The sequence below is a fragment of the Mirounga angustirostris genome, unplaced genomic scaffold (assembly GCF_029215605.1).
Source record: "Mirounga angustirostris isolate CCGP_5_RB_7025 unplaced genomic scaffold, mMirAng1.0.hap1 SCAF_8, whole genome shotgun sequence".
Taxonomy (NCBI): domain Eukaryota; kingdom Metazoa; phylum Chordata; class Mammalia; order Carnivora; family Phocidae; genus Mirounga; species Mirounga angustirostris.
This window is the reverse complement of record NW_026991716.1, coordinates 207,920-219,440: the sequence shown is the minus strand read 5'-3', so window position 1 is coordinate 219,440 and position 11,521 is coordinate 207,920. Positions and strand designations below refer to the sequence as shown.

At 42.6% G+C, this 11,521-nt stretch overlaps 1 long non-coding RNA gene across 2 annotated transcripts; it reads left to right on the top strand.

Annotated features, from left to right (window-relative positions):
* Positions 1 to 6,193: 6,193 nt before the first annotated feature.
* On the top strand, positions 6,194 to 11,229 carry LOC135365511 (uncharacterized). 2 transcript variants are annotated; one of them, XR_010413454.1, is made up of 3 exons: positions 6,194 to 6,457; positions 7,491 to 7,551; positions 10,308 to 11,229. It is a non-coding gene; the product is annotated as an uncharacterized LOC135365511 (long non-coding RNA). The 2 variants fall into 2 exon arrangements; XR_010413455.1 differs by having other exon boundaries at positions 9,507 to 11,229.
* Positions 11,230 to 11,521: the final 292 nt, after the last annotated feature.

Sequence of the window (11,521 nt, the reverse complement as noted above, 5' to 3'; positions counted from 1 at the left end):
TTGGTTAAGCGACTGCCTTCGGCTCAGGTCATGATCCTGGAGTCCCGGGATCGAGTCCCGCATCAGGCTCCCTGCTCAGCGGGGAGTCTGCTTCTCCCTCTGACCCTCCCCCCTCTCATGCTCTCTCTATCTCATTCTCTCTCTCAAATAAATAAATAAAATCTTTAAAAAAAAAAGAATTCCTCATATCAGTGAGATCATATGATACATGTCTTTCTCTGTTTGACTTATTTCAGTCAACATAATACCCTCCAGTTCCATCCACGTCGTTGCAAATGGCAAGATCTCATTCCTTTTGATGGCTGCATAATATTCCATTGTATAGATATACCACCTCTTCTTTATCCATTCATCTGTCGATGGACATCTTGGCTCTTTCCACAGTTTGGCTATTGTGGACATTGCTGCTATAAACATCGGGGTGCACGTACCCTTTCGGATCCCTACTTTTGTATCTTTGGGGTAAATACCCAGTAGTGCAATTGCTGGATCATATGGTAGTTCTATTTTCAACTTTTTGAGGAACCTCCATACTGTTTTCCAGAGTGGCTGCAGCAGTTTGCATTCCCACCAACAGTGTAGGAGGGTTCCCCTTTCTCCGCATCCCCACCAACATCTGTCGTTTCCTGACTTGTTAATTTTAGCCATTCTGATTGGTGTGAGGTGGTATCTCATTGAGGTTTTGATTTGGATTTCCTTGATGCCAAGCGATATTGAGCACTTTTTCATGTGTCCGTTGGCCATTTGGATGTCTTCTTTGGAAAAATGTCTGTTCATGTCTTCTGCCCATTTCTTGATTGGATTCTTTGTTCTTTGGGTATTGAGTTTGATGAGTTCTTTATAGGTTTTGGATACTAGCCCTTTATCTGATATGTCATTTGCAAATATCTTCTCCCATTCTGTCGGTTGTCTTTTGGTTTTGTTGACTGTTTCCTTTGCTTTGCAAAAGCTTTTTATCTTGATGAAGTCCCAATAGTTCATTTTTGCCCTTGCTTCCCTTGCCTTTGGCGATGTGTCTAGGAAGAAGTTGCTTCAGCTGAGGTCAAAGAGATTGCTGCCTGTGTTCTCCTTTAGGATTTGGATGGACTCCTGTCTCACATTGAGGTCTTTCAACCATTTGGAGTCTATTTTTTGTGTGTGGTGTAAGGGAATGGTCCAGTTTCATTCTTCTGCATGTGGCTATCCAATTTTCTCAACACCATTTGTTGAAGAGACTGTCTTTTTTCCATTGGACATTCTTTCCTGCTTTGTCAAAGATGAGTTGACCATAGAGTTGAGGGTCCATTTCTGGGCTCTCTATTCTGTTCCATTGATCTATGTGTCTGTTTTTGTGCCAGTACCATACTGTCTTGATGATGACCGCTTTGTAATAGAGCTGGAAGTCCGGAACTGTGATGCCGCCAGCTTTGCTTTTCTTTTTCAACATTCCTCTGGCTATGCGGGGTCTTTTCTGGTTCCATACAAATTTTAGAATTATTTGTTCCATTTCTTTGAAAAAAGTGGATGGTATTTTGATGGGGATTGCTTTGAATGTGTAGATTGCTCTAGGTAGCATTGACATCTTCACAATATTTGTTCTTCCAATCCATGAGCATGGAACGTTTTTCCATTTCTTTGTGTCTTCCTCAATTTCTTTCATGAGTATTTTATAGTTTTCTGAGTACAGAGCCTTTGTCTCTTTGGTTAGATTTTTTCCTAGGTATCTTATGGTTTTGGGTGCAATTGTAAATGGGATCGACTCCTTAATTTCTCTTTCTTCTGTCTTGTTGTTGGTGTATAGGAATGCCACTGACTTCTGTGCATTGATTTTATATCCTGCCACTTGACTGAATTCCTATATGAGTTCTAGCAGTTTTGGGGTGGAGTCTTTTGGGTTTTCCACATAAAGTATCATATCATCTGCAAAGAGTGAGAGTTTGACTTCTTCTTTGCCAATTTGGATGCCTTTTATTTCTTTTTGTTGCTGATTGCTGTGGCTAGGACTTCCAATACTATGTTGAATAGCAGTGGTGATAGTGGACATCCCTGCCGCGTTCCTGACCTTAGGGGGAAAGCTCTCAGTTTTTCCCCATTGAGAATGATCTTCGCTGTAGGTTTTTCATAGATGGCTTTTATGATATTGAGGTATGTACCCTCTATGCCTATACTCTGAAGAGTTTTGATCAAGAAAGGATGCTGTACTTTGTCAAATGCTTTTTCTGCATCTATTGAGAGGATCCTATGATTCTTGTTCTTTCTTTTGTTAATGTATTGTATCACATTGATTGATTTGCGGATATTGAACCAACCTTGCAGCCCAGGGATAAATCCCACTTGGTCGTGTTGAATAATCCTTTTAATGTACTGTTGGATCCTATTGGCTAGTATTTTGGTGAGAATTTTTGCATCCATGTTCATCAGGGATATTGGTCTGTAGTTCTCCTTTTTGATGGGGTCTTTGTCTGGTTTGGGGATCAAGGTAATGGTGGCCTCATAAAATGAGTTTGGAAGTTTTCCTTCCATTCCTATTTTTTGGAACAGTTTCAGAAGAATAGGTATTAATTCTTCTCGAAATGTTTGGTAGAATTCCCCTGGGAAGCCATCTGGCCCTGGGCTTTTGTTTTTTGGGAGATTTTTGATGACTGCTTCAATTTCCTTAGTGGTTATAGGTGTGTTCAGGTTTTCTATTTCTTCCTGGTTCACTTTTGGTAGTTGATACATCTCTAGGAATGCATCCATTTCTTCCAGATTATCTAATTTGCCGGCATTGAGTTGCTCATAATATGTTCTTATAATTGTTTGTATTTCTTTGGTGTTGGTTGTGATCTCTCCTCTTTCATTCATGATTTTGTTGATTTGGGTCATTTCTCTTCTCTTTTTGATAAATCTGGCCAGGGGTTTATCAATCTTGTTAATTCTTTCAAAGAACCAGCTCCTAGTTTCGTTGATCTGTTCTACTGTTCTTTTAGTTTCTCTTTCATTGATTTCTGCTCTGATCTTTATTATTTCTCTTCTCCTGCTGGGTTTAGGCTTTATTTGCTGTTCTTTCTCCAGCTCCTTTAGGTGTAGGGTTAGGTTGTGTACTTGAGACCTTTTCTTGTTTCTTGAGAAAGGCTTGTATTGCTATATACTTTCCTCTTAGGACTGCCTTTGCTGCATCCCAAAGATTTTGAATAGTTGTGTTTTCATTTTCATTGGTTTCCATGTATTTTTTAAATTCTTCTTTAATTTCCTGGTTGACCCATTCATTCTTCAGTAGGATGCTCTTTAGCCTCCATGTATTTGAGTTCTTTCCGACTTTCCTCTTGTGATTGAGTTCTAGTTTCAAAGCATTGTGGTCTGAAAATAGGCAGGGAATGATCCCAATCTTTTGGTACCAGTTGAGACCTGATTTATGACCTAGGATGTGATCTATTCTGGAGAATGTTCCATGGGCACTAGAGAAGAATGTGTATTCTGTTGCTTTGGGATGGAAAGTTCTGAATATGTCTGTGAAGTCCATTTGGTCCAGTGTGTCATTTAAAGTCTTTATTTCCTTGTTGATCTTTTGCTTAGACGATCTGTCCATTTCAGTGAGGGGGATGTTAAAGTCCCCCACTATTATTGTATTGTTGTCAATGTGTTTCTTTGCTTTTGTTATTAAGTGCCTTATATAAGTGGCTGCTCCCATGTTAGGGGCATAGATATTTACAATTGTTAGATCTTCTTGTTGGATAGATCCTTTAAGTAGGATATAATGTCCTTCCTCATCTCTTATTACAGTCTTTGGTTTAAAATCTAATTTGTCTGATATAAGGATTGCCACCCCAGCTTTCTTTTGGTGCCCATTAGCATGGTAAATGGTTTTCCATCCCCTCACTTTCAATCTGGGGGTGTCTTTGGTTCTAAAATGAGTCTCTTGCAGATAGCATATCGATGGGTCTTGTTTTTTAATCCAGCCTGATAGCCTGTGTCTTTTGATTGGGGCATTTAGCCCATTTACATTCAGGGTAACTATTGAAAGATAGGAATTTAGTGCCATTGTATTGCCTGTAAGGTGACTGTTACCGTATATTGCCTGTGTTCCTTTCTGGTCTATGTTGCTTTTAGGGTCTCTCTTTGCTTAGAGGACCCCTTTCAAGATTTCCTGTAGGGCTGGTTTTGTGTTTGCAAATTCCTTTAGTTTTTGTTTGTCCTGGAAGCTTTTGATCTCTCCTTCAATTTTCTTTCTTTTTTTTTTTTTAAAGATTTTATTTATTTATTTGAGACAGAGAGAATGAGAGAGAGAGCACATGAGAAGGGGGAGGGTCAGAGGGAGAAGCAGACTCCCTGCCGAGCAGGGAGCCCGATGCGGGACTCGATCCCGGGACTCCAGGATCATGACCTGAGCCGAAGGCAGTCGCTTAACCAACTGAGCCACCCAGGTGCCCTCTCCTTCAATTTTCAATGACAGCCTAGCTGGATAGAGTATTCTTGGCTGCATATTTTTCTCATTTAGTGCTCTGAATATATCCTGCCAGTCCTTTCTGGCCTGCCAGGTCTCTGTGGATAGTTCTGTTGCCAATCTAATGTTTCTACCATTGTAGGTTACATATCTCCTCCCGAGCTGCTTTCAGGATTTTCTCTTTGTCTATGAGAATCGTAAATTTTATTATTAGATGTCAGGGTGTTTACCTATTTTTATTGATTTTGAGAGGGGTTCTCTGTGCTTCCTGGATTTTGATGCCTGTTTCCTTCCCCAAATTAGGGAAGTTCTCTGCTATAATTTGCTCCATTATACCTTCTGCCCCCCTCTCTCTTTCTTCTTCTTCTGGGATCCCAATTATTCTAATGTTGTTTCGTCTTATGGTATCGCTTATCTCTCGAATTCTGCCCTTGTGATCCAGTAGTTGTTTATCTCTCTTTTTCTCAGCTTCTTTATTTTCCATCATTTGGTCTTCTATATCACTGATTCCCTCTTCTGCCTTATTTATCCTAGCAGTTAGCACCCCCATTTTTGATTGCACCTCATTAATAGCCTTTTTGATTTCTACTTGGTTAGATTTTAGTCCTTTTACTTCTCCAGAAAGGGTTTCTCTAATAACTTCCATAATTTTTTCAAGCCCAGCTAGTATCTTTAAAGTGATGATTCTGAACTCTAGATCTGACATTGTATTAATGTCCATATTGAGTAGGTCCCTGGCAGTCGGTACTACCTCTTGTTCTTTTTGTTGAGGTGATTTTTTCCGTCTCGTCATTTTGTGCAGAGGAGAATAGATTAATGAGAGAACAAAATGCTAGCAGAGTAACAACGTCCCCAGAAAATATACTCTAAACAAATCAGAAAAGACCTGAAGCAGTGGAAAAAGAAATGGAAAGAGAGAAAAAAGAAAAAGATAAAGATAAAAACAAACAAAAACAAACAAAACAAAACAACAACAACAACAAAAAAACCCAGAATGTGATCAAATATGATCAGGCTGGTATATAGATCAGTGCCACACACTAGATTTGGGGTGTATTTTGGTCTTTTAGAAGAAAGTGCCTCCCAAAATTTTAAAGAAAGAAAAACTTACATATGTACAAAAATAAGTGTTGATATGATGAAGGGATGGAATATGAGTGTAAAGATGGAAATTATAAAAAATTTTGTAAAAGGAATTGATAAGAAGTTGTTTGAAAAAAGAAGAGAGGATTTAAAAAAAGAAAAAAGAAAAAAAGGGAGAGAATGTGATCAGGCAGGGGAATAGAAAACACCATATACTAGAGATTTAGGGTATATTTTAATCTGGTAGAAGAAACTATCTCAAAATTTTAAAGAGAGAACAACTTATATATTTATGCCAAAAATACGGGTAACTACTATGAAGGGATAGAATATGACTCTAAAAATGAAAAATAAAAGTTTTTTTAAAAAAAGGGACTGATAAGATGTTGGTTGAAAAAGGGAAAAAGAAAAATTCAAAAAAAAAGAAAAGAAAAAAAGACAGTTAAAAAAAATTAACTTTGAAAGACTAAAGAATCATGGTAAAAAAGCCATGGATTCTATGTGCAGTATTCCCCTAGCGCTGGAGTTCTGCCATTCTCATTGATCCGTAAACTTGGTCTTGGCTGGCTGTTCTCGCTGATCTTCTGGGGAGGGGCCTGTTGCCGTGGTTTCTAAATGTCTTTGCCGGAGGCAGAATTGCCCCGCCCTTGCCCCCTCCTGGCGAAGTAATCTGCTCGGGTTTGCTCTCCGGGGCTTTTGTTCCCTGCCAGCTTTCCGTACAGCTTTGGAGGCGGAGAGTGAAAATGGCGGGCCTCCACCCCGGAGGAGCCAAGAACTCGGGGCCCCACTCCTCAGTGAGCCCCCAGAGAAAAGCCGTCAGTCACTCCCGTCTCCCCGGTCTCTGGCCGCACTCCATGCTTACCCGGCCTGTGACCACGCGTTTCTCTCTCTGGCACCCGACCCCGGGTGGAGTCTCCAAACCCAGCAGATCCCTGTGGTGCACTCCCGCGCGGCTCCTCCTGGGGGAGGAAGGTGAGTCTCCCTGGATCTGCGTCCCTCAGGGGAGCAGACTTTTAAAAGTTCCGATTTTGTGCTCCGTGGTTCTATTACTTGCCAGAAGCGGCCGGCGGAGGCCCCTCCCCCGCTGTCTATCCTCCCAAATATCGCCTCGGATTCACTTCTCTGCACGTCCTACCTTCCAGAAAGTGGTCACTTTTCTGTTCAGAGAGTTGTTGCTATTCCTTTCTTCGATCTCCTGTTGAGTTTGTAGCTGTTCAGAAAGGTTTGGCCCCTATCCAGCTGAATTCCTGAGAGGAGACGAAATCCAGGTCTCCTACTCCGCCGCCATCTTGCTCCGCCCCAGGCCTTGAATCTTCATAGGGTTTCTCTCCCACTCTTGGAAGTACATTTGTTGTACCAATACCAGCAACATATTCACCAATTCTGGCTCACCCTGCTTGAATAATTATATGTCATCAATATGGTGGAACCAAGTGAGGTTTTGTGGAATGTCCAGAAGGCCCATGTCCAGGGGGTGCTGGAGCTGCCTCCTATTGTTTCATGAAAGGAGCACCTGGGTGGCTCAGTGGGTTAAGCATCTGCCTTCAGCTCAGGTCATGATCCCAGGGTCCTGGGATGCGTCCCCTCGTTGGGCTCCATGCTCAGTGGTGAGTCTGCTCCTCCCTCTCCCTCTGCCACTCCATCCCCACCTCCCCACCTCCCCATGCTCTCTCTCTCTCTCAAATAAATAAATAAAATCTTTGAAAAAAAATATCATGAGAGCTGTTAGATTTTCAGGCATTTTGCAAACCAGTTGTTAAATACAGCTATTAAAAATAGGTCATTATAAATTTATAAGTTATATTAAAAGCAGAGATAATATTTAAAACTGATCATTTCCTAGCTATTTTACTATATTTTGTGATTTTTTTACTTTTATTTGCATTTATTTTATGCAGAATTTACTACCAGGCCATAAACTTTTGTTTCTTCAGTTTCTCCTGGGATATCTTTTTCTTCTGTGCAACCTCCCCTTCTGGTTTAGGAATAATCTGCTCTTTTTCAGTAAGGATCATCTCAGTGTGGCAGGGATAGCTCACGTGTGGGTGAATCCGACCATGAACCTGGTAAGTTCTGTATCGCATCTTGGGGGTTTTGTTCACCTGGATGTGCTCAATGACCAGAGAATCTACATCTAAACCCTTAAGCTCAGCATTACTCTCTTCATTTTTAAGCATGTGCAGTAAAAATCAGCACTCTTTTTGGGCCACCAGCCCCGTGTCCAGCCCCACTGTTTGGCCAGGGCACACCTCCCAACTCCACCATTGTAGCCAGGGAGTGGTGCACGCTGCTTTTGCAATGTGACATCCTTCAGATACTTGGTGGCTTTCCAGATATGCATATTTTTGATGGCCTGGGCAGTTTCAGGTGTGTTCCTAAAGTGAACACAAAGATTCGAACCTCTTGATTGGCATGATTATGTAGGGTTATCTGGGTCAAGTGAATAGTGAAATATTTCCAGAGATCACCTCAGGCTGCTTACGGGAAGAGCTATATTTTATGCTAAACTGTGCTTATTGACATCTATTGTGTCTGTATGATTAAAAAAAAAATACTATGATATACTGCGTGGGGGTGTGTTACCATGTACAGCTCTCCAAATCTGCATTTTCAGTAAAGTCACGCTGGCAGCTTAAAATTGGGTATGGTAGAAATACTCCCTCTACAGAAATCAGCAAATAGGACAGAACACACTTTTCTGCCTGTAGTACCAGCACCAGCACATGCTGTCCACGTCCCTTTGGACCACGTTATGATGCCAGAGTTATGATATAGTAACATAAACGTACAGTTTTACACACACCGTGTAGATGCAAACTGCTTCTCGACCTCCATCCTGATAGTATTTGAAAACACATTCACCAGTACCCAAGAGCCATGTAACCGAGCCCCAAACCATGTTAATCAGGCATGAAAGCTGTAGTTAGGACAACTACCTGGTTGTGTTTCTGGTGGCTCATTGTCTTCTTCCAGGATCTGGTCGGGTGTTTGTAGTGACCAGAGTGGTCAATGAAGTGGACAGGATAGGAACAACCACCTCCTGCATCAATCTGCACCATTTCCTTTGGATTGTGATATTGCTCTGGACTTAGTGTCTTTGTGGAGAAGGGAGTACAGATTCGGGACTCCCCCTCAGCATCCTCCTACCATATCACTTACTCCACTGGCCCAAGAACCAATGTGGGGATTCTGCCAAACACCAGGTGTATGCATTCCAATTACACATTCAGGAACTATAAGAATGACTACTAGGTAGGTCCATGGACCTCACAGAGCCACTGTGATTTGGACCAGGGCCAGGGTGCCATTGATTAGCTGACCCCATGAGCCCCTACTGCAATGGAGGACAGGCATGTTAATGACTCAGCTATGTTGTATGAGCCTTAGACTGTTCCAGCCCTAAGGTTTTGTAATTCTGTGCTGTTGCAGTCAGGTCCAACTCAGACAGAAGTCGATGGAACAGAAGGAAGTTGAGTACTTTAAAAAATGGGATCCTACATGATTGGATCAGAGGCTTGGGGGAATATCTAGAAGCCTGGGGGAGTCTCTGGAGTGGTAGGGAGGAGACCACCTTGTTATTCCTGACAGAAAGAAGCAGTGGGGGACCTCTTTACCTACCACAGGGATAACAAACGCTGGCATGGTTCCTCTAGATAGTCCCCTGCCTCTGTACAACAATCAGGGACTAATTGTCTGTGGACTGTGGGACCCTAAGGTCTTAATAAAATTAATGAGCTTTGTCTCCATAGGATGGGAGTTATGCAATCCCTCCCTCTAGCATCAGATCAACCCTTCTAATCCCTGTGCCCCTGAAACAACCTACCTTCTCCCCAGCCCGAGGGCAAATGCTGTTCACAAGCAGGAGCCTCTGACCTCTGGGGCCTCACCTTCCCTGCAGGGACGTGGTGCGCTGAGGTTGGCATGCAGTCCCTGCAACCAGCCCACTTAGGTTCAAATATCAGCTCTCGTGCTCACTGACTGTACTGTCTGAGACAAGGGATTTAATCTTTCTCTGCTTCAGATTCTCTACATCAAAGGGAGAGGGTGCACAGAGTTGTTGTGTGGGTGATCAGAGGCTTGCTGGTAAGTGTTTGGCAACCAGTTTGGTTGGGGGAAATACAGCCCCCGATTGAAGGGCTAGCCAAGTTCTGTGGCGTAAATATTCCTACAATGGCTGGTCCAAGCTACCAATAGTTTAATTCTCTCTCACAAAAGTCCCCAAAATTTAACAGTCAGGAGCTAGTATGAGCCAACTCCAGCACATCCCATGTCCATGTGCCTAGAGAAGTGTTGATTCTGCAACAGACAAATACAAAGACTTCTAAGGGATTCACCTCAATCAAGCATGTTAATTAATGACAATAACAGCATTATCTGGAGGCAAAAGTTCTAGGACTCAGTGGTTGGAAGTAAGGACCACAAATCAGCCAAACATCATCATCAGGACCCTACTTCCCTTCTACTATGGGTGTGGAGACTCTTCAGGCATACTGTACGAGGTGTAGGAGTCTCAGGATCTACACTGAGAATCCACTGGTTGAGGCCATGGCCCTGGCTGGTGAGAGAGCTCATGTCCCCAGTCTCAGAAGTAGTTGGTGGCCTCATCTCTCTGGGCTAAGCGATGGCCAGTGCCTCTATAAGCATCCAGAAAGAGTGGGGAAAGGCTAGACAGGAAAGGATCATCTAAGTTTTGTGCCCTGCTAGGCCTCAGTCTCCCCTTTTGCAATAACCGATAATTCATACTTCACAGGATTTGTTTGTGAATGTAATGAAATAATGTACTTTGAACTTTAAAGTATTATTATTTTTATTCCACTTGTAGAAGAAGAGTGAAGAAACTAGAGTGGGGGTGGAATTGAGTGCCCAGTGCTCTTGGATGTTACCTCTGGAGTTTCTGCTGAGTCTTCGAGGTGCCCTTCTCCTTTCAGGTAACCTGGATGGGGAGGACCATGCTGCAGAGCGAACAGTGGAGGATGTTTCCCTCCTAAAGTTCATGCTGGGCACCTTCCCAGGGTGTTTGACTGTCCAGCTGATCTTAAAGCGCTGGGCTAACCAGTTGGAGATCTGTGCCCTGGTCCTGAGGGCACAGAAGTTCTACTTCCTGGTGGGCTACACACAAGTTCTACTGCACACAAGTTCTACTTCCTGGTGGGCTACAGTGAGACTCTGCTGTCCCACTTTTACAAATGTTCCGTCCATCTGCACCTCCAGACTGTGCCCTCCAAGGTCGTGTATACATACATCTAAGACAGTCACCTTTTCTGCATCAGGCTCTAGCCTGCGAAGGACAGAACCATGTGGAAAGAAGTGAAGTAGAAATGGGGAAATACATCACCTCACTGTCTCGAGGATTCCTTTTCAAAGCTGCTGTTGAATAAATAGACCTTCCGTGTTGTCTTGTCTCTTGGTTTGTCTTTCCTCCTTAGAGAAGAGAACTAGAGTAGGGTTTCTTTGAGGATGCTCCAAGGCTTCCCAAAAGGTTGCCAGTTGTTTGAGGTTTGGGTAATAGCTACAGTGCAATGAGTCTCTTGTCACTTTACCAGGAACTTTACCTGGAGTTCTTTGTTTTTTCTCAAAGTGGAAGAATCCATTTTTGGTCATTATAAAATAATCAACATTAATTTTTAAAAATTTTAAATAGTTTGGACATGTGTCAAGTCAACCATGAACGTTTCTTGTAATTTTTCCACAGAGAGAACTACTGTGAACAGTTTCTTTTATTTCCAGATGTACTTTTTCCCTCTAGAAATACCTTAATGGATACTCATTGCTTAATAAATAAGCTTTCAATTGAACACCGTAGGCCACAGATTCTTCTGAGTGCTTGGAATCCATCAATGGACAAAACATTCTGTTCCAAGATCCCTGCCTTCGTGACACTTGTATCCCCGTGGAGGTCAGCAGGGAGGGTTAGGCAGCACTGAGGACTCCAAGCAGGTGAGCTCAGTGCAGGAGAGCATTTCAGGAGGTGGCATCTGCAAAAGCTGCATGTGGTGCTGGGTGGTGGGGAAGGGATTGCTGACCAACTTCACTGTG